Genomic DNA, 20,745 nt, shown 5'->3' with positions numbered 1-20,745 from the left:
ATCAGCATTCCGGCATCCTGAAGTATGGAGAACAACAACCCGCCGCCGCCGCTCCGCATCGCCGGCAATCTCGGGGTCAATTGGAAGATTTTTAAACAGCGCTTCCAGCTCTTCCTCGAAGCCACGGACAGGGAGAACGCCTCAGACACCAGGAAGATTGCTCTGTTCTTCTCCACGGCCGGGCAACACGCCATCCACATCTTCAACTCCCCCACATTCGCAGACGACGAGGACAAGACAAAGTACAAGACGGTTCTCCTCAAATTCGATACCCACTTCAGCATAGAGGTCAATGAAAGCTTCGAAAGATACCTATTCCAGCAGCGCTTGCAGGGTAAGGGCGAGCCTTTCCAATCCTTTTTAACACACCTCCGCATCCTTGCGCAGTCCTGCGGCAACGGGCCCACCTCCGACTCCATGATACGCGACCAGATCGTATTTGGTGTTCTGTCGGACCCCCTGCGTCAGCAGCTCCTCAAAATTAAGCAACTCACCCTAGCGACTGCCATCGAGACCTGTGTCCTGCATGAAAATGCCACCAGCCGGTACTCCCACATGCAGGCGGCTGAAACGGCGAGGCAAGGTCCCCACAAGGCGGAAAAGGTCCAAACAATTGAACATCTCCAAGGCTGCAGCCTTGATGAGGGCGGCCATTTTGAGCGCTTTTCGCAGCCTCCTGCGCTTGTACGCGCCAAACGAGGGGACGGTGACATGGAGGAACGTGCACGCAGGACCGCACCGCACATGCACGGTGGCGCAACGAGCGTACTGACGTCACGACGTGCGGCAACTGTGGCTCCACCCATTTAAAGCGGCAATGTCCTGCAAAATCCCGACAATGCCTACGATGTGGCAGACTTGGCCACTATGCTGCCTGCTGTCGAGCAGCTCAGCCTGCCAATTCGCATCGCTTCAGCCAGCCTCGCAGTTAAAGCTGGTATTGCATTTACCCACAGTTCAAGTATGTTAATGTAGTTAACCTTATAATAAAATAGAGTTGCACCACTTCCAGTGTTGGTGACCTGTTTGTGATCCAGAACACCCAACACATCAATCACCAATTTTCGTGTCATCTGCAAACTTACTGATCATACCTCCCACACTCAGGATCCCATCAGGATCATTAGTGTACAGTACAACAGCAAGGGATTCAATACCAATCCCTGCATTTCAGTACTGGATGCAGGCTTCCAGTCACAAAAACAGTCTTCGACCATCCCCCTCTGCCTCCTGCCACCATGTCAATCCAACTTGACGAATTGCCCTGGATCCTATGGGCTCTTACTTTCTTGTTCAGCCCTCATGGGGACCTTGTCAAAAGCCTTACTGAAGTCCATGTCGACTACATCAACTGCACAGCCCTCATCTATACACCTAGTCACCTCCTTGAAATATTCAAATCAAATTTGTTGGACATGATCTACCCCATGACAAAGCCATGCTGACTATTCTTGATTAATGATGCTTCAGCATGATGTAGGCAAGTTGAGTGTGTGCAAGTGTAATGTGAATAAATGTGAGTCCTGCCATCCCAGGAATCAGTCTGATAAACCCTGACATAAATGTAGCAAAAACAGGAAGGCAGATTATTATCTGAATGGCTATAGATTGGGAGGGGATATGTGCAATGAGGCCTGGGTGTCCTTGTATGCCAGTCGCTGAAAGTAAGCATGCAGATGCAGCAGGCAGTAAAGAATGCAAATGGTATGTTGGCCTTCATAACGAGAGGATTCGAGTACAGGAGCAGGGATGTCTTGCTACAATTATACAGGGCCTTAGTGAGACCACAGCTGGAATATCGTGTGTAGTTTTTGTCATAATATACACCAGTATATCATGGTGCAGATACACACACACTGATGGACACACAGCAAGACCAATCAACACACACAACACCGCAGCCAATCACTAGTTAGAGCACATGCACTATAAAGACAGAGGGCATCAGAGTTCCCGCTCATTCGAGTTGCAGCCTCCTAGTAGGACAGAGCTCACAGCCTGCAGCACAGATCTTCACCATGTGCTGAGTGCATAGACTGATTAGGACAAGGCATAGGTCTTTAGTTCAATCTAATATCGTGTTAACCCACAGTGAGAGTATGTTCAACAGTTTCTGACTTAATAAAATAGTGTTGCACTATTTTAAGTGTTGGTGGCCTGTATGTGTTCCACGGATCCAGAGCACTCAACACATCAGTTTTGGTCTCCTTATCTGAGGGAGGATATTCTTGCTATGAAGGGAGTGCTGCAAAGGTTTATCAGACTGATTCCTGGGATGGCAGGACTGACATAAGAGGAGGGATTGAGTCGGTTAAGATTATATTCATGGAGTTCAGAAGAATGAGAGAGGATTTCATAAAAAACAATATAATTCGAACAGGACTAGACAGGGTAGATGCAGGAAGGATGATCCCAATGGCGGGGAATCCAGAAACAGGGGTCAAAGTCTAAAGATATGGGGTAAACCATTTATGACTGAGGTGAGGAGAAATTTCTTCACCCAGAGAGCGGTGAGCCTGTGGCATTCTCTACCACAGAAAGCCGTTGAGGGTGCATTTTCAAGAAAGAGTTAGATATAGTTTTGGGGGCTAAAGGGATCAAAGGATATGGGGGGAAAACAGGAACAAGTTACTGAGTTGGATGATCAGCCATGATTGTAATGAATGGTGGAGCAGGCTCAAAAGACCGAATGGCCTACATTTGCTCCTGTTTCTATGTTTAATCCTTGCCTCTCCAAATGGAGGTTAATTCTGTCCCTACCTTTTTCCAATGATTTCCCTAACATTCATGTTAACTCACTGGCCTGGTAGAACCCTCAAGAGTATTGATAGTCAGAGAGATCTTGGTGTGCAGGTCCATAGGTCACTGAAAGGGGCAACACAGGTGGAGAAAGTAGTCAAGAAGGCCTTCATTGGCCGGGGCATTGAGTAAAAAAATGGTAGTCATGTTGCAGCTGTATAGAAGCTTAGTTAGGTCACACTTGGGAGTATAGTGTTCAATTCTGGTCGCCACACTACCAGAAGGATGTGGAGACTTTAGAGAGGGTGCAAAAGAGATTTACCAGGATGTTGCCTGGTAAGGAGGGCATTAGCTATGAGGCGAGGTTGAATAAACTTGGTTTGTTCTCACTGGAACGAAGGAGGTTGAGGAGCGACCTGATAGAGGTCTACAAAATTATGAGGGGCATAAACAGTGTGGATAGTCAGAGACCTTTTCCCAGGGTAGAAAGGTGGAAAGAGGTAGTAATAATAAAGATAACGGTAAAAAAAAGATAAGAGTCCTTGCTTTCGATGTTGATTTCTTTGCAGCAGGCTTTCCTCCCAGCACACTGATTGATCAAAGCCACCAGTGTGCAGTTGGTGATGGTCTTCTCGCAGTAACATTCATTCAGTACTCACAGGCAATAAGATGTCTTCTGGAGAGACCCTTTAACCTTTATTAAACTGGGCCTTCAACTCAAAGGTCCACCTTTGGGTCTACTTCTCACTTCAGACTCTTTGCATTGCATAATCCCAACTTCCAGCCAGAGTTTCAATCTCATTCCTTTGCAGCTTCAATAAAATAACATCCAGTCTGATCAGATAGTACCTGTGGGGATGCTTTGCTCCACAGTAATGACATGCTCACTCTACTGGTTAGTTAGGGTAGTGTTTCCCTTGGCCTGGAGTGTACCTGTTTCAGTGCTGTTTCATTAACTGATCAGTGGGGTTTACTTTGTATCATGGTTTGCTTTTTCTCCCTCATATGAATTTGTGCAGCAAACAGATTTCAGATTGCCTGATGATCTGGATGGCTTTCTCTTCACTTCAAGCATGTTCAACAGTGAGTCACCCACTACACCTCCAACTATCCTACCCCTCATGAGCATAGATTTACACTCATCATAATCATAGCCTTCATCCGTTATGTACAGCTCATTAATGAAGGAGTTGATAGGTTCTCATGGCTGATGGACACATTTATGAAGTTTAGCTCTTTCAAGGATTCTGTTACTTCCAATGTTAAAGTAAGCATTGAATGGTGTTAAAACAAATCAAATTTTGTAAGATGATTGTTGATTCTATGACTCGCTTTTATATCATTGGCTACTGGGTCTACCGAATAAAGCAGTATGTTAACCTGTTCAGCTTATGTCTTTTGTATCCAGATCTGAAGCAATTGTGTTTCTATGTAATCTAATTTCATTTCTTTCTGTAAAACCACCATTTTTCTGATTTATCTGGACCTTGATAAGTCCAAATTGATCAGAAAAAATGGATTTCTGATCCATGGTTAAGAATTTTTAATTCAGCTTTAAGAAGTTTCCAACAATTCAAGATGGCGGCATTGTTTGCTTCTGCACAGACAGTTTTCCCATGCTTGCCAGTCACTATCTCATTGTTTACATTTTTTCAACTATGTCTGCCTGGATCGACTGATTCGTGTCTTCCCCCCTTTAGTGCAAGGTTCTTGGGCCCCTAAAGCATCAAATTCTGGATATTTCTGGGCTTTTAAAGCTGCATACTGATTCACAATTCATTTTTAATTAACTGAAGTGCGCTCTGCTGCCACATGTTCAGGTGTTGACTCAGGAATCAGGTTTCTTGGACTACGATTCAAACAGCAATTTCTGACCACTGCAGTACGTAGTTTTCTTCTAGAACTTCTGCTGTTCAGGAATTTTGAATTTTTATCTCACAGCTGCTAGGTCTGCTGACCCTGCGCACTCTCAGTATTCAAGCTTGACTTCCATGGGATTCAACGCAGTCTTTCTGCTACAGTGAGGAATTTAACTTTTCCCATCAGTTTTCCAGCCTTACTTTGTAGCTTTTCACTGGTGATTTCCTTCCTGACTTTGCTTCTTGAGATTTTCTTCAGGTCAGAATGCTTCTTTGATTTTTCTTCTTCAGTTTTCCAGGATTTTAATTTTTTTCTGCAATCTCTGTGACGTTTGAATTGTTCCAATCGCTGCCACCACATCATATTTTGTTGGATGTAGTTTTTACGTCTTGTTAAGGTAGTCACCATCTTAGGTAGTTCAACAGTAAGTAATTATTAACTATTAGAAACTATATACATAAGTACAGGAAAGGTCCAAGCCAGGATCTGTCTCCAAGCTTGCTTCTAGACATGGCTCTGTCTAACACTACACTAACCCAAGGTGCAGGTCATGTGTTTCCTTACATCACTGGGCGGTACTGTAATCAGTCCCACATTAGCCGTTTCTGTGCCAGACACTTATACTACACCGCCCCAATCCCTTATCCAATGCATTTTAAAAGTTAGGCCAGTTTACCTCATCTATCACATCATTACTAATACCACCACCACTGCACCGCACCCCCCCCCCCCCCCCAAGTCCCTGAGTTCATCGGTGAAAGTGGTCTGGAGGCCTTATGGCGCTTCCATATCTTGTTCTCAGTTCTGTAAGAGGAGCAGTAGGCTCGGTGAGTGTAAGTAAACCTTCTTGAATCAGCATGTGTGCCAAATTGTCATACTACAGTATGGGGGTCCAGAAAGCGAAATTGGGTGGTTAACACTTTTGTGGGAATTGGAATTAAAAGAGCATGAGATGGGGCTTATGGACAAAATGTACCCAGGGAGCACCGTAAGGAAAAACTGGAGCAAGATGTAGGTTCAGGGTGAGGGCAGGAGGAACCTGCAAGGGGGTTTGACATAGTGGGTAATAAGAAGGGTGGTAGCTGCAGAGGTAGGTGAATCTTCGTGATCAAAAAGTCCAGGGCCTCCTTGAACTTCGTAGGAGGTGAGGGAGAAAAGAAGCAAGGGAATGAGGTTTAGGGAGGCTGTTGAAATGGGAGAAATGAAGCCATGGGTTATTTTTGGTCTTGAAGATAATCCTGAAGCACTGTGCAATTATTTAAGAGGAGAGCATGGCCCGATAGGACTTGCTGTGACCCAGGCAGAGCTGATTATAGATAGTTCATTCAGTTGTGTGTTGTCGTGTTGGGTGTTCTGCTATACAAACGAACCAACACGGTTGTAGATGGTACAACTCTGTTTTATTATTCTTGATAACATCTACTGTATACTTCTGGCTGTGGTTCATACTTTACCCGTTAACCTGTGGACCCAGCCCTTGCACTATCTTAGGGAGGCACTCAGCACATGGTGTATGTCTGAGTGGCACGCTGTGAGCTCTGTGCTCTGAGCTGTCTCCTGCTGGAATCCGCGGGAACTGTGGTGTTCCCTGTTTTATAGTGCGTGTGCTCTCACTGATGATTGGCTGTAATGTTGCGTGTGTGTTGATTGGTCCGTTGATCTGTCCATCAGTGTGTATGTGTGTTTGCACCATGATATGTTTATATGAATATCATGACATCCCCCCTTTTCACAAGAATATGTGCCTATATGGTAATAAATATCGGTGTGTACTGAGTGCAGCTGAATATGTGTGTGCAATATCTACAACATGTACATGAGGCTAAACTATATACATAGGAAGGTGTCAGGTGCAACATAGCAATGAGGTTGTACCACAAACAAAACAAGTGCAATCATCAAACATCGAAAGAGAACTCCTGGAACGACAAAAAGAGAAACATATTAACATTGTTGCATAACAATTCAGTGAGTCCAATGTGCAAACAGGCTCATAAGTCCAGCCTAGTAGGTGGGCGACGAATTCGGGTTGACCGCCTCAAGGGTGGGTCAGGATCCACTGGCTGAGGAATAGGCCCGGCCACGGGCAATAGAGGAATAGGCATAGTGGCAGGAAGCTCCACGAAGTCGACATCAGGGACAACAGGAGGGCGTGGCACCGGTGCATGATCACGTAGTGAGCGTGGAAGCAGCCGAAGGGCCCGCCAATTACGCCGGCGAATGGAGCCATCAGGCATGTGAACCAGGAATGAGCAGGGAGCCACGCGGCGGAGAACTTCGGCAGTTGCCGACCAGCCACCCTCCGGTAGGTGTATGCGGACGGTGCCTCCAGGCGCCAAGGCAGGAAGATCGGTTGCCCAAGTGTCATGTGCCACCTTCTGCTGAGCACGCTGCTGTCGCATCCTTTGCAGTACTGGAGCATGGTCGGGTTTAGGAACATGAATGGACGGTACAGTGGTCCTGAGAGTGTAACCCATCAACAGCTGGGCTGGTGAGAGGCCTGTGGACAGTGGGGCCGAGCGATAGGCCAGCAGGGCTGAGCAGAAGTCAGATCCTGCATCAGCAGCCTTGCAGAGGAGCCGCTTCATGATATGGACGCCCTTTTCCGCCTTGCCATTTGACTGGGGATGCAGAGGGCTGGACGTCACGTGTGTGAAGCCATACGAAGCTCGCAAAACAGGGCCCGTTGTCAGACATGACAGTGAGCGGGATGCCATGGCGAGCGAAGGTTTCTTTGCATGCCCTGATGACAGCGGATGATGTCAAGTCGTGCAGGCGTATGACCTCTGGATAATTTGAAAAATAGTCAATTATGATGACGTAGTCCCTGCCGAGCGCATGAAAAAGGTCCACACCCACCTTCGCCCAGGGGGACGTTACCAACTCATGGGGCTGAAGCGTCTCAGGGGGTTGCGCCGGCTGAAACCTTTGGCAGGTGGGACAATTGAGCACCATGTTGGCGATGTCGTCACTGATGCCCGGCCAGTACACAGCTTCTCGGGCCCTCCGCCTGCACTTTTCAACCCCGAGATGGCCTTTGTGTAATTGTTCGAGGACCCGCCTGTGCATGCTGTGTGGGATCACAATCCGGTCCAACTTTAGGAGGACACCGTCAATGACGGCCAAGTCGTCCCGGACATTGTAGAATTGTGGGCACTGTCCTTTGAGCCACCCTTCCGTCATGTGGCGCATCACACATTGTAGAAGGGGGTCAGCTGCAGTCTCACGGCAAATACGGGCCAGACTTGCATCATTAGCTGGCAGATTGGCCGATGTGAAGGCCACATGCGCTTCGACCTGACAGATGAACCCCCCCGATTCGGGCGGTGTGCTCACTGCTCTGGACAGGGCATCCGCAGTGATGAGGTCCTTTCCCGGGGTGTAGACCAGTTGGAAGTCGTACCTCCGGAGCTTGAGCAGAATGCGCTGGAGGCGAGAGGTCATCTCATTCAGGTCCTTGTGTATGATGCCGACCACGGGGCGATGGTCAGTTTCCACGGTGAACTGAGAGAGACCATACACATAGTCGTGGAATTTATCTGTGCCGGTTAACAAACACAGGCACTCCTTCTCAATCTGCGCATAACGCTGTTCTGTGGGAGTCATGGCCCGCGAGGCATAGGCGTCCGGGGCACATGATGCAGTGTCGTCACGTTGCAGCAGTATCGCCCCACTTCCGGACTGGCTGGCATCAGTCGAGATCTTTGTATTTCGAGTAGTGTCGAAGAACGCCAATACCGGGGCTGTGGTGAGCTTGATCTTGAGCTCCTCCCATTCCTTCTGGTGTGCGGGCAGCCACTGGAACTCCGTAGTCTTCTTCACCAGGTGGCGAAGAGCCATTGTGTGGGAGGCAAGGTTGGGAATGAACTTCCCCAGGAAGTTGACCATCCCGAGAAATGCATAGCACTGCCTTCTTGTCTGCCGGCTGCGGCATGGCTGTAATAGCTGTCACTTTGTCTGCATCCGGACGCACCCCTGACCGGGATATGTGGTCCCCCAGAAACTTTAGCTCAGTTTGGCCAAAAGAACACTTGGCTCGGTTGAGGCGCAGGCCGTATTCTCGTATCCGAGCAAAAACGCGCTGGAGACGACTGATGTGCTCCTGTGGTGTGGTGGACCAGATGATGACGTCGTCAACATAGACGCGCACCCCTTCGATGCCCTCCATCATCTGTTCCATGATCCGATGAAATACCTCGGATGCCGAGATGATGCCAAACGGCATCCTATTGTAGCAGTACCTGCCAAAGGGAGTGTTGAAGGTGCACAGCTTCCTGCTGGACTGATCCAGTTGAATCTGCCAAAAACCCTTTGAGGCATCAAGCTTTGTAAAAATGTTAGCCCGGGCCATTTCGCTCGTGATCTCTTCCCATTTGGGTATGGGATAGTGTTCCCTCATGATGTTATTGTTCAGGTCTTTCGGGTCGATGCAGATCCGGAGCTCGCCAGAGGGCTTTTTTACGCACACCATGGAGCTGACCCATGGCGTGGGCTCCGTGACCCGGGAAAGCACTCCTTGGACCTGGAGATCCTGCAGCTGCTGCTTGAGGCGGTCCTTGAGTGGTGCTGGGACTCTACGAGGTGCGTGAATGACCGGGGTGGCGTCCGGTTTGAGCCGTATTCTGTAAGTGTAGGGCAGTGTGCCCATGCCCTTGAAAGCCACCTGGTTGTGGGCGAGGAGCGAGTGGAGCTGTGCCCTCAAGTCTGCATCCGGGAAATCGGACGTGCCTTCTGGAGACAGAGTGTGTACCCGCTGAACGAGATGGAGAACCTTGCACACCTGTGCGCCTAGCAGGGAGTCCTTCGAGGATCCAACTATCTCAAAGGACTGTGTGGCTGTGTATGAATTGTGTGTAACCTCGAGCTGGCAGGATCCCATGGCCGGGATAACATTCCTGTTGTAATCGACCAACTGACAGCAGGATGGCCGAATCGGTGGTTTGACCTTCAAGGCGTAGAAGGCTGACCATGCAATGAGATTGGCGGAGGCACCAGTGTCTAAACGGAATGTGAGTGGTGATCGGTTGACCGTTAAGGTGGCACACCATTTATCACCTGGATTAACGCTGTGCACTGGCATCGGCTGGCGGGTCCTACTTGGGGACATCCGATTTCTGTCAATTACCGCAATGCGGAAGGCTTCCCGGTCGTCGGTATCACCGATCTGTACATCGTCCGGGTATGTCTCGGTGTATGGAGGGTGAATGGCCCGCACGTCCCTGCGAGGCTGGCGGAATTGGGGAGCGTTGGCAGGTTGAGCTCCTCGGCAGCAGGCAGCGTAGTGGCCCATCTTGCCACAGCGGAGGCATTGTCGATTTTTTGCTGGACATTGCCGCTTTAAATGTGCGGATCCACAGTTGCCGCACGTCGTGACATCATGGCGTTCGTTGCGCCACCGTGCATGCGCAGTTCGGTCCTGCATAGAGCGCGCCTGCGCATCACGTCCCTCTGCGTCGACATCTCTTTTGGCGCGTACAAGCGCGGGAGGCCGCGGAAAGCGCGCGAAATGGCCGCCCTCGTCCGGGCTGCAGGCCGGGAGGAACTCGATGGAGTGGACCCGCTCGGCCTCGTGGGATCCCTGCCGTGCCGATTCGGCCGCCTGGAATTAGGAATACCGGTTGGTCGCGTTTTCGTGGAGGACACAGGTTTCGATGGCGGTGGCTAGGGTGAGGCTCTTTATTTTGAGGAGCTGCCGGCGTAGGGTGCCCGAGGTGACCCCAAAAACTATCTGGTCCCGAATCATGGAATCGGAGGTGGCCTCATAGCCACAGGACTGCGCGAGGATACGGAGGTGTGTCAAAAAGGATTGAAAAGGCTCATCCTTACCCTGCAGGCGCTGCTGGAAGAGGTACCTCTCGAAGCTCTCATTCACTTTGACGCTGAAGTGTTGCTCAAGTTTTAGAAGGACCGTCTTGTACTTCGTCTTGTCCTCGCCTTCCGCGAATGCCAGGGAGTTGCAGATGTGGATGGCGTGTTGCCCTGCCTTGGAGAGGAGGAAGGCGATCTTCCTGGTGTCTGATGCATTCTCCCTGTCTGTGGCTTCTAGGAAGAGCTGGAAGCGCTGTTTAAACAGCTTCCAGTTGACGCTGAGGTTTCCAGCGATTTGGAGCAGATGCGGCGGGCTGATGGTGTCCATGGCGCAGGATGGAAGATCTCTGAAGATGTGCAGGTAGGTCTCACAGTTGCTGGACCCCACTCCTGGTACCATGTCGTGTTGGGTGTTCCGCTATACAAACGAACCAACACGGTTGTAGATGGTACAACTCTGTTTTATTATTCTTGATAACATCTACTGTATACTTCTGGCTGTGGTTCGTACTTTACCCGTTAACTTGTGGACCCAGCCCTAGCACTATCTTAGAGAGGCACTCAGCACATGTGTATGTCTGAGTGGCACGCTGTGAGCTCTGTGCTCTGAGCTGTCTCCTGCTGGAATCCGCGGGAACTGTGGTGTTCCCTGTTTTATAGTGCGAGTGCTCTCCTAGTGATTGGCTGTGATGTTGCGTGTGTGTTGATTGGTCCGTTGATCTGTCCATCAGTGTGTGTGTGTGTGTGATTGCACCATGATATGTTTATATGAATATCATGACATGTGTTAGGTAGTTCAGTCTGTATCCTTTGGACTTCAGGAAGTCAAACGTGGGTGGGTTGGTACATGAATCAGGAAATGCAGGTACAGCAAGTGATTAGGAAGGCAAATGGAATGTTGTCATTTATTGCAAGGGGAATTAAATATAAAAGTCGGGATGCTTTGCGACAGCTGTACAGTTGTTAGTTTTGGTTTCCTTATTTAAGAAAGGATAGAAACATGTTGGAATCAGTTCTGAGAAGTACACTTGACTGAGACTGGGAATATCCTATGAGGAAAGGTTGGGCCTGTATCCATTGGGGTTTAGAGGAGTGAGTGGTAACCTTATTGAAACATATACAACCTAAAGGGACTTGACAGGATGAATGCTAAAAGGATGCTTCCCCTTGTGGGAGAGACTATATCGAGGGAACACACCTTAAAAATAAAGGGTCTCCCATTTAAGACAGAGATGTGAAGATTTTGTTTCTCTCAAATAGTCATGAGTCTGTGGAACTTTCTTCCCCAGAGAGTGGTGGAGGCAGGGTCCTTGAATATTTTTAATGCAGAGGTAGGTGGATTCTTGACTAATGGGGGAGTCAAATGTTATCGAGGGTGTGCAGAACGTGGAGTAGAGGCTACAATCAGACCAGCCATGATCTTACTGAATAGTGCACAGGCTCGAGGGGTCGAATGGCCAGCTCCGACTCTTGATTCATATGTTTGCATGTATATTCATATGGTCAACTGAAATAGGAGACAGTAACGTTTTTTCTGCGAACATGGACTCAAAGGGCAACATGACAGAGTGGGTAATCAGTTCCTTGACTGCAGAGGAATTATGAATGGAGGACCAAAGGCTTAGGAGTTGGAATTGAGAAAATGGAGAAAATGGCCTTGTTAGTGATCAAACTAGAGAAGTGGAAAGGTCATGGGAGATGGCAGGATTGAAGGGGTAACCATGAGTATGGACAGGAGACTTTACATAATGTAGCACCGTCAATATGATGCGAGGCAGGTTGAGGTAATGTCAATTGAAGGCTTTATTAAGCAGAACTTTATCCCCAGCAGCGTGGTTACAGAATGCAGCTGCTGAGGGAAATGGAGGGAAAAACTGGGTTCTTATACCGGCATTTCTGGGTGGAGTCCAGTAGGTGGCAGATCCTATCAGAACCTGGCATCCCTCCACCAATAGCCTGTCGACACGTGGTGTACCGTATTACCCCTAATACATAGCACCACACATAATATTTCACTTTGGAATGTTTATGAGTAGGGAGATTATTGGTAGTCCTGCTCCCCCATTTCCCCCTTCCACTCACCCTGCACACGCTCCCATTCCTTTCTGCCATTTAACCCTTTTCTCACTCTCTCGGCCTGGTTGCCACCATATCTATACTCTCCCTCTTTCTCTGTAGATTTAGTTTCCACCCAAGCGACTCAAATAAAAGAAATCTAGGCTGGCACATGAGGGCAGTACTGAGAGTTGTTGTCTTTCAGATGAAATGTTAAAAAGAAGGTGCAGTTTGTTTCCCCATCTGGACATCAAATATCCCATGCACAGTTCCGAAGAAGAGCAGGGTATGATCATCATATTTATCCCTCAACAAATAGAATTTACAGGTTATCTGGTCATTATCGCACTGCTGTTTGTGGAGCTTGCTGTGCACACATTGACTGCTGCTTTTCCTAAATTACAACAGTGATTACACTTCAAAAATACTTCATAAGCTGTGATGCACTTTGGGATCTCCTGGGCTCGTGAAAGATGCTCTTTCAATGCAAGTCTTTCTTTCCTTCTTAATAATCTTTATTATTGTCACAAGTAGGCTTACATTAACACTGCAATGAAGTTACTGTGAAAATCCCCTCGTCGCCACATTCTGGCACCTGTTCGGGTACAGTGAGGGAGAATTCAATTCTTCTTTCTCAGATCCCTCCTACTGACACATCACTCTAATGTTCTCTTTCCTTTACCTTCTGCTGCTCCCACCTTGCCTTTCCCCATTTTCTCCTCTCTCCTCTGCTAACCCTCTCTTCAAAGTCCTCCACTCTTTCATTTGCCTTTTTTGCTCCTCATTCCATGTGAAAATCTAAGCGTTGCGATTGACAAGAAAGGTTTCCTGTAAGTTGAATTGTTAACAGCGGGAATGGTTCACTTGGAAAGTTAGGGGCTGACAGCAACTTGGTAGAGATTTGCAAATGAGTGTGTTTATATCAGTTCTTCAAGTTCAGTTGTAGATAATGGAAATCTCGAGACTGGATCACATCATAAAACAGTGCGAGAGGAGAGGTGAAGTTCTTTAAAAATACCAAGGATAAGAGAAAGGAGAAAGCCACATTGTTTTTTTTTGTTGTACCCTCACAACATTCATACTCAGCTCTAGAAGTGGAATTCATGATAATTTAATTTAAGCTGAAAATTCTGCAACAGTACTTCAGAGGTTAAACCAGACTCAAAGTACTCAACAGTTGGTGGTAGTTGTGGTCGAAGGACACATCACAATACAAACAGTTGCTAACACCAATCCTGTGGAAATGTAAATAGGAAGAATAGTTTCCAATGCCAGTCTTTGTCGTTTATTGAATGGAGTTATTCTACTCTGAATTCAATGTGTTTTGAAATAAATACAAAAGCCTTCACTCGAACAAACTCAGCTTATAGTTAGCTAGCAGAACTTGGTAACCAAGTACTCTAGAAATTACACAGACCAAGGGGTGAGCAAAGGAATGGAAAAAGAAAACTGCTCCATGAAGTATATTATTTGATATATTGTGCAGATGTAACTTTTGATGGGGTAAAATAGACAGGAGAGAGTTACTATGCGTAACACAGCTGAAACATTTAGCATTGTTATAAGCCTTGAGAATAAAACTTGAGGGCTTTATATAAATTATATATGATGTCTGAAATGATTCTTAGCTTCTTTAATGGGGCAGTATCATCTTGCAAAAGAATCTTTTAAAACAGACATGTAAAGTTGTGAAGCTGTTCACTGTGAAGGAAAATATTTGGAATATTTCAATAATTTCATTTTCCTTTTGCTAATGTTCTCTACTTGTTTAGGTGTTCTCTCCTTGTTGGGGGTCCATTCCATGGCTGCTATTTACCCAGACCCAAGCAACAAAGAACCAAAATAATTACTGTTGGTGGGCTGCCTCATCGGGGAAATTATCAAAGCTAAACCCAGACCTACGCAAAGTTGTCTTTCTGCATTTGGACATGGACGATTCGAGTATCTGAGGAGTGGCGAATGTTGCTGAACATTGTGCAACAAACGTTCCCACTTCAGGGGCGAAATTCTCCGTAATCGGCGCGATGTCCGCCGACCGGCGCAAAAAATGGCGCAAATCAGTCCGGCATCGCGCCGCCCCAAAGGTGCAAAATTCTCCGTAATCGGCGCGATGTCCGCCGACCGGCGCAAAAAACGGCGCAAATCAGTCCGACATCGCGCCGCCCCAAAGGTGCGGAATCCTCCGCATCTTGAGTGGCTGAGCCCTAACCTTGAGGGGCTAGCCTGATTTCCGCCCCGCCAGCTGGCGGGAAAGACCTTTGGTGCCCCGCCAGCTGGCGCGGAAATGACATTGCCGGGCAGCGCATGCGCGGGAGCGTCAGCAGCCGCTCACGGCATCCCCGCGCATGCGCAGTGGAGGGGGTCTCTTCCGCCTCCGCCATGATGGAGACCATGGCGAAAGCGGAAGGAAAAGAGTGCCCCCACGGCACAGGCCCGCCCGCGGATCGGTGGGCCCCGATCGCAGGCCAGGCCACCGTGGGGGCACCCCCTGGGGCCAGATCACCCCGCGCCCCCCCAGGACCCCGGAGCCCGCCCGCGCCGCCTTGTCCCGCCGGTAAGGTAGGTGGTATAATCCACGCCGGCGGGACAGGCATTCCAGCAGCGGGAATTCGGCCCATCTGGGCCGGAGAATCGCAGGGGGGGGGCCCTCCAACCGGCGCGGCGCGATTCCCGCCCCCGCCGAATCTCCGGTGCAGGAGACTTCGGCAACCAGCGGGGGCGGGATTCACGCCAGCCCCCGGCGATTCTCTGACCCGGAGAATCCCGCCCCAGATCTTAAGATGGAAGGAAGGGCTTTGATGAAGCTGGGCCTACGATATTCCCCTGATAAACTCCTGCACTGATGCCCTGGAGGGAGTGTCTGTCAATGAAGTCAATTGTAGTTTGCTGTCACTCTCCTGGCTGATCTCAGCTAATGGAGATATCTGCACTCCTCCAATTCTGGTCTGTTGTGCATTTCCATCTTTGGTGACTAAGCCGTCAGTCACCAACTCCCTAAACACTAGAATTCCCTCCCTAAAATTCACCACCTCCCTACTTCTCTTTATTTTTTCGAGTACCCAATTCCAATTAAGGGGCAATTTAGCGTGGTCAATTCACCTAGCCCGCACCTCTTTTGGGGCTGTGGAGGATTGAGACCCACGCAAACACGGGGAGAATGTGCAAACTCCACAGGGACAGTGACCTGGGGCCAGGATCCAACCGCGGTCCTCCATGCCGCCCTTCCCTACTTCTCTTTAAGATGTTGTTTACAACCTACCTCTTTGTCCCACGCTTTTGGTCATTTGGCCTAATATCTTTTTTATGAGGCTAGGTGTCAAATTACTCCTATTTGAAGTGTTTTATTACGTTATAGGTGCTATGTAAAAGCAAATTGGCGTTGTTACGGCGATCTAACTGGAAGGTGGGATTCCGTGCGGTTCAACTGCCTGATCCATTCACAAACTAAGCCCTGGGGGCGAGGTGGAGATGATTGAAATTCTGAAACGGTTTGGATGATGTGATCCAGATCTGGAAGGCAAATGCTTCAAAGCTCATTTCTGGCAAATTTCATTGCCAAAGCTATGCTGCGCTTCCATGTAATTTCTCCCCAGCAACATTTTTGTGACTATTTTTTATGGTCAATTTAACTCTTTCTTAGATGTGTGTTTCAAATAAACATATATTCGATTTAATTTGCTTTTCCTTTCAGGCACTAGTAAAACTCTTGACGACTTGTCCATGCCCCGCCAAGCTGACAGGTGGAGCGAAGGAACTGGAGACATATAAAGACATATAAGTTGCATTATTGCTGAGAACAGGGTCATAGTCTTGTAATGCGATATCATGTTAATCACTACCTGATAGGTATTATATAACAATTTAAATACAGAGATTTTAAAAAACCTCAAAGGGCTTCAGACAGCAATTTGAAAATAATTCAAAACAATTGCCGGTAGATGGCAGTCAATATTGGTCTCTCGTGTTACCAAAGCTAAACAAAAGTACTTAAGAAGCAACTCGGCCAGAGTTATAACCCCACATAACTTGGATAGAGTGCTTCCCTCTCACTGTCGATTTCAATTCACCAGCCGCCGAAAGTAGCCACAATGGATTTTACACCAGAAACATCTGGAATTTGCACTCAAACTATCTGCAAAATATTGCGATCGAACAAAAACATACATTTAGTGTGTTGTGTGTTGAGCACAACTTTTCTCTTCTATTTTGGCTGCACTTTGTACTTCAAAAGGGAACAGAGGTTGGACACGTCACCGCAGGACAAGAGAGCGACTCTGGACGCCATACATAAATTAACATTTCCAGACTTTAAAAAAAAATGTAACTCGTACTTAGCTGGCGGTGAAGATGGAGTGACTGTCGGTGGGATGTGACAGTATTTGTGGGAAGGCGCAATGATTATCCGAATAACGCGCAACTCAGGGTGTGTGTGTGTCCACGTGGAGAGCTCACTCTGGCTGGGCTGAGGGTGTGTGTGTGTCCACGTGGCGAGCTCTCTCCTCTGGCTGGCCTGAGGGTGTGTGTGTCCACGTGGAGAGCTCTCTCCTCTGGCTGGCCTGAGGGTGTGTGTGTCCACGTGGAGAGCTCTCTCCTCTGGCTGGGCTGAGGGTGTGTGTGTGTCCACGTGGAGAGCTCTCTCTGGCCGGGCTGAGGGTGTGTGTGTGTCCACGTGGAGAGCTCCTCTGGCCGGGCTGAGGTAGTGTGTGTGTCCACGTGGAGAGCTCCTCTGGCTGGCCTGAGGGTGTGTGTGTGTCCACGTGGAGAGCTCTCTCCTCTGGCTGGCCTGAGGGTGTGTTCAAGTGTAGAGCTCTCTTCTCTGGCTGATCATCTCATTTCAGGCACCTTTTTCATGTGAGCGCTTAACAGCCAACAAAACATTTTTAAAGAGGTGATTTGTGTTTTGTTTACGTTACTGGACAAATCATTAATTTCAATTCCAGGCACATGGGTTAATTTCTTCTTCGGTTGATGCCAGTCTCAAACTCGTGCCACATGTGCAATCGAACCGATTTGTTCAAGTGACCGATGGCAGGCCAGGAAAAAAACTATCCCTAAAAGTGAAATGACCCATCACCCTCCAGCCGAGCAGTGGCGTCCATTCTGCATGGAGAAGTTAATAATAATGTGGCTGTCTGATGCAATTTCAATGAGTGAAAAATGATCAACAAACTCATTAGCAAACATTAATCCCAATGTTCAATCTGTGAACCTGAACCACTTTATTACTTGAAGGGGACACATCTAAAGAATGTTTAAACACAGCAACGCGGAGAAAAATGCTAGCAGTGTTTCTCTACACAACGAGGGAAGTCAGCCCGTTGAGTGTCAGTAGGAGGGCTGGCAGAGGGGGTCTCTCCAACTCTGCCCATTTACCATTCCAACTCCTGCCCCGATCATATCTAGAATTGTAGAGCAGTACTCATTCTCAAGTTATTTTGTAACTGGGAACAGGTCGTCGGGTTCTGTTATTTAGTTTGCGCTCACAATGTTTAGATTTGAGTTTGATACCCGGCTTTAATCTATTTTAACGTGATACATCATTCGGAATGAAGATTGAAGGGAGAAAGTCAAGTTAGATAAAATTAATGCAAATGCAGATCAAATGAGTGGTTATTTTGTCCAGTCAGTGTTTTCCTATAGCCATTTTATCAGGATCAAGTGTGCGGCAGGATTTATCCTTCCTTCCACACCTGCTGCACTTACCATTTTTCGCAGCAAGTCTTTTCTGCCCCATTGAATTGCATCCGAAATCCACATTATTAACCGCATCTATGCACAGACACCCTCTGGCCCTCTGCTCTCACCTTCTACAGTGTCCCGGATCCTTCTCCAAGGTTTCACCTTGACTACAGTGTCACAAATCTAAATGGACTCGGAAACTCGCTACCGATCTCCAACTTGCTTTGAACGATCCGAGGAGGCGATTGCAGCCGGGTGGAACCCGCAGGAATGTCAGAGGCAAGTGAAGACACATATTGTTCGACATCCGACTTCAGCATGACATACCCTCACCCCTCACTCCCCAGTAACCTTACGGGGAAAGGTCGGGGAGAAATAAGTAATCTGTCAAACCTTACCTGTTTGTGACCATATTATGTGGCCAGAAAATAAGCAGTCCTCAACATCACGTGTGTGTGTGTGAGCATGGCAAAATGGTCCTTCCCATTCGCTTAACCTTTCAATAATATAAAACGTCAGAGTCGTTATTTTAATAAACAAGACATCCTTCTTTTAGTTTAGCTACTATCTGTGAAATTAATTCTTGTTTTGCAAGTCAGCAAACACACTGGGACGAGGCCGAGCCTGTAATATGTAATTTCACTGGGCGGATGATAATTCTGCACACACCACTTCAATCAAGCAAGAGGTTTTCATTAGAGTTTGCGTACCATTACATTTTCGTACTTTTTTTGTAATAAACCTCAACTCTTATTTCCATTTCTTAAACATATATTCATATAACATGAAATACAACTAGCAGAACTCGTGTCCATTTACATTCGATTGTATATTTCTGAATAATTGTCCAATACTGTTTGAAATGTAAGTATCTGAGGTGATTTGATATTGTTTGCCTTATGTCTCTCTCTCTGTGACCTTGAATATTTCACCACATATTATGCTTATGCCTCTGCCTCTTTTTCTAATTTCACAGTACATTTTCGATAAATTATTCATACAATATATACTGCTTTGACCATTTTATAATATATTAATGTAGCTTTTGCAGGTGTGTGCAATGTTTATCTCAGCAATCCTATGATTTATTCATAATAACTAGACTGCAGCATTGCTAATTCCCTATTGCTCTTTTATATATAAGAATATCATATCATAATGTATTTACAGAGGGGGGTCTTGGATATTCGTTATCTATTCATATAGTTCTAGATTAGTAATCAAATCCACAAAAGTCTTTGGGTGTTTTCTTTAAGACATTGCACAATAATACCTGGTATTAATAATAATGGCAATAACCTTGTTATGTTCCTGCATCAGCACCATATTGAGTTCAGGGGGGGAAATCCTTTAAGTAACATGACTAATGCTGCCTGGTTTTCCTTTTTGTGTTCCTGGAGTATTTTCCTTCAGTGCATTATTTGTTGTGTGAATTATTGTTTAATGAGTGCCAACTATCATTGTAATCTCAAGCAAAATGTAACTTGATAAGGCTTGTAATTAAGGATGAGTGGTATATACAGATTGATCCCAACTGAGCCCCTTCAGATTAATTGAGAGATATCCGAATGTATCCCTGCACTCACTTTAGATGTGTCCCTTTTGAGTAAAACACTGACACACATATAAACCATCCCTTTGCACATCTGTGATGCCAGTTATGCTGTTTCCCAATATGTTTTCTCGGCTGTCTGTACACGAGAGGGTAAATTTCTCTTTGCACTGAGTGCCTAGGGTTTTGTAACATTTTCCCCACCATTATGACTGGAGCCACAATGATGAAAGTAGGGCAATATCTTTTAATGCAAATTTTATCCTTTGCCATTTAGTGGAGGGGGTTCTACACTATTATGATGGACATGAATCAGTCCTGTAATTTTCTATGTGTGTGTTTGTGTGAGTTTGCATGCAGCACAGGGGGTAAGGTATAGGTGGGGGAGGGGGGTTGGGGGGGAGTAGTCCTGTAATGTGTGTGTGTATCTGTCTGATCTATGCTAGTTTAATGGGGAAGAAAGGAACTATGCATCTGAGCCCCCTTGCTCTTTAGTTGCAGAATGCAATCAGGCTCCCGGTGGACAAGGCGAAGTGAGCTCTTTGCTTACTAGTGTAGCATTAATATTCAAACATTTTCATTTCCCTCCTGCCTTGTTACTAAGCCTGTATCCCTCAGTTTCTGTTAAATCAGGAGTCAGCAGATTCCCTTTTTTGAATGCTTCAACCATGTTACAAGGCAGGTTAGAAGAAATTAGTCCTTCATGGTTTACCTAACAGTTTAGCATCGGGCTCACCATTCTGCATGCTTTCTGCACCTAATTTTCATGCAATTGCATTCTTCCCAGCCATCTCCCCGTCAGTTTGAGAACGTACACCCTATCCTTTCAGTATTTTTTCCAGTACAAGTTAATTGTTCTCCTTTAGCCTCTCTACACAGCTCAATGTTATAAATCTCAGGGAAAAAGCACCCTGTGCTGTACTTCTAGTTAATCCATTCCAACATTAGCAGATGACAGAGAAGTATTTAAAGATTGGGACCTAGTAAGGATAATATCCGTGCCTCACTCAGAAAAATCCCTTTCTTGATTATGATTTCACCATAAGTTAAGT

General features: G+C 46.9%; 1 long non-coding RNA gene across 1 annotated transcript in view; it reads right to left on the bottom strand.

The window, feature by feature from the left end:
* Nucleotides 1-16,922, bottom strand: part of LOC140429899 (uncharacterized) — a 107,061-nt gene extending 90,139 nt beyond the window's left edge. Inside the window, exon 1 of the long non-coding RNA XR_011949237.1 lies at nucleotides 16,794-16,922. This is a non-coding gene — a long non-coding RNA (uncharacterized lncRNA). The remainder of the gene's footprint in view (nucleotides 1-16,793) is intronic.
* Between the last annotated feature and the right edge of the window lie 3,823 nt (nucleotides 16,923-20,745).

Source organism: Scyliorhinus torazame, chromosome 1 (assembly GCF_047496885.1).
Source record: "Scyliorhinus torazame isolate Kashiwa2021f chromosome 1, sScyTor2.1, whole genome shotgun sequence".
Taxonomy (NCBI): Eukaryota; Metazoa; Chordata; class Chondrichthyes; order Carcharhiniformes; family Scyliorhinidae; genus Scyliorhinus; species Scyliorhinus torazame.
This window is presented reverse-complemented; position numbering and strand designations above follow the sequence as displayed.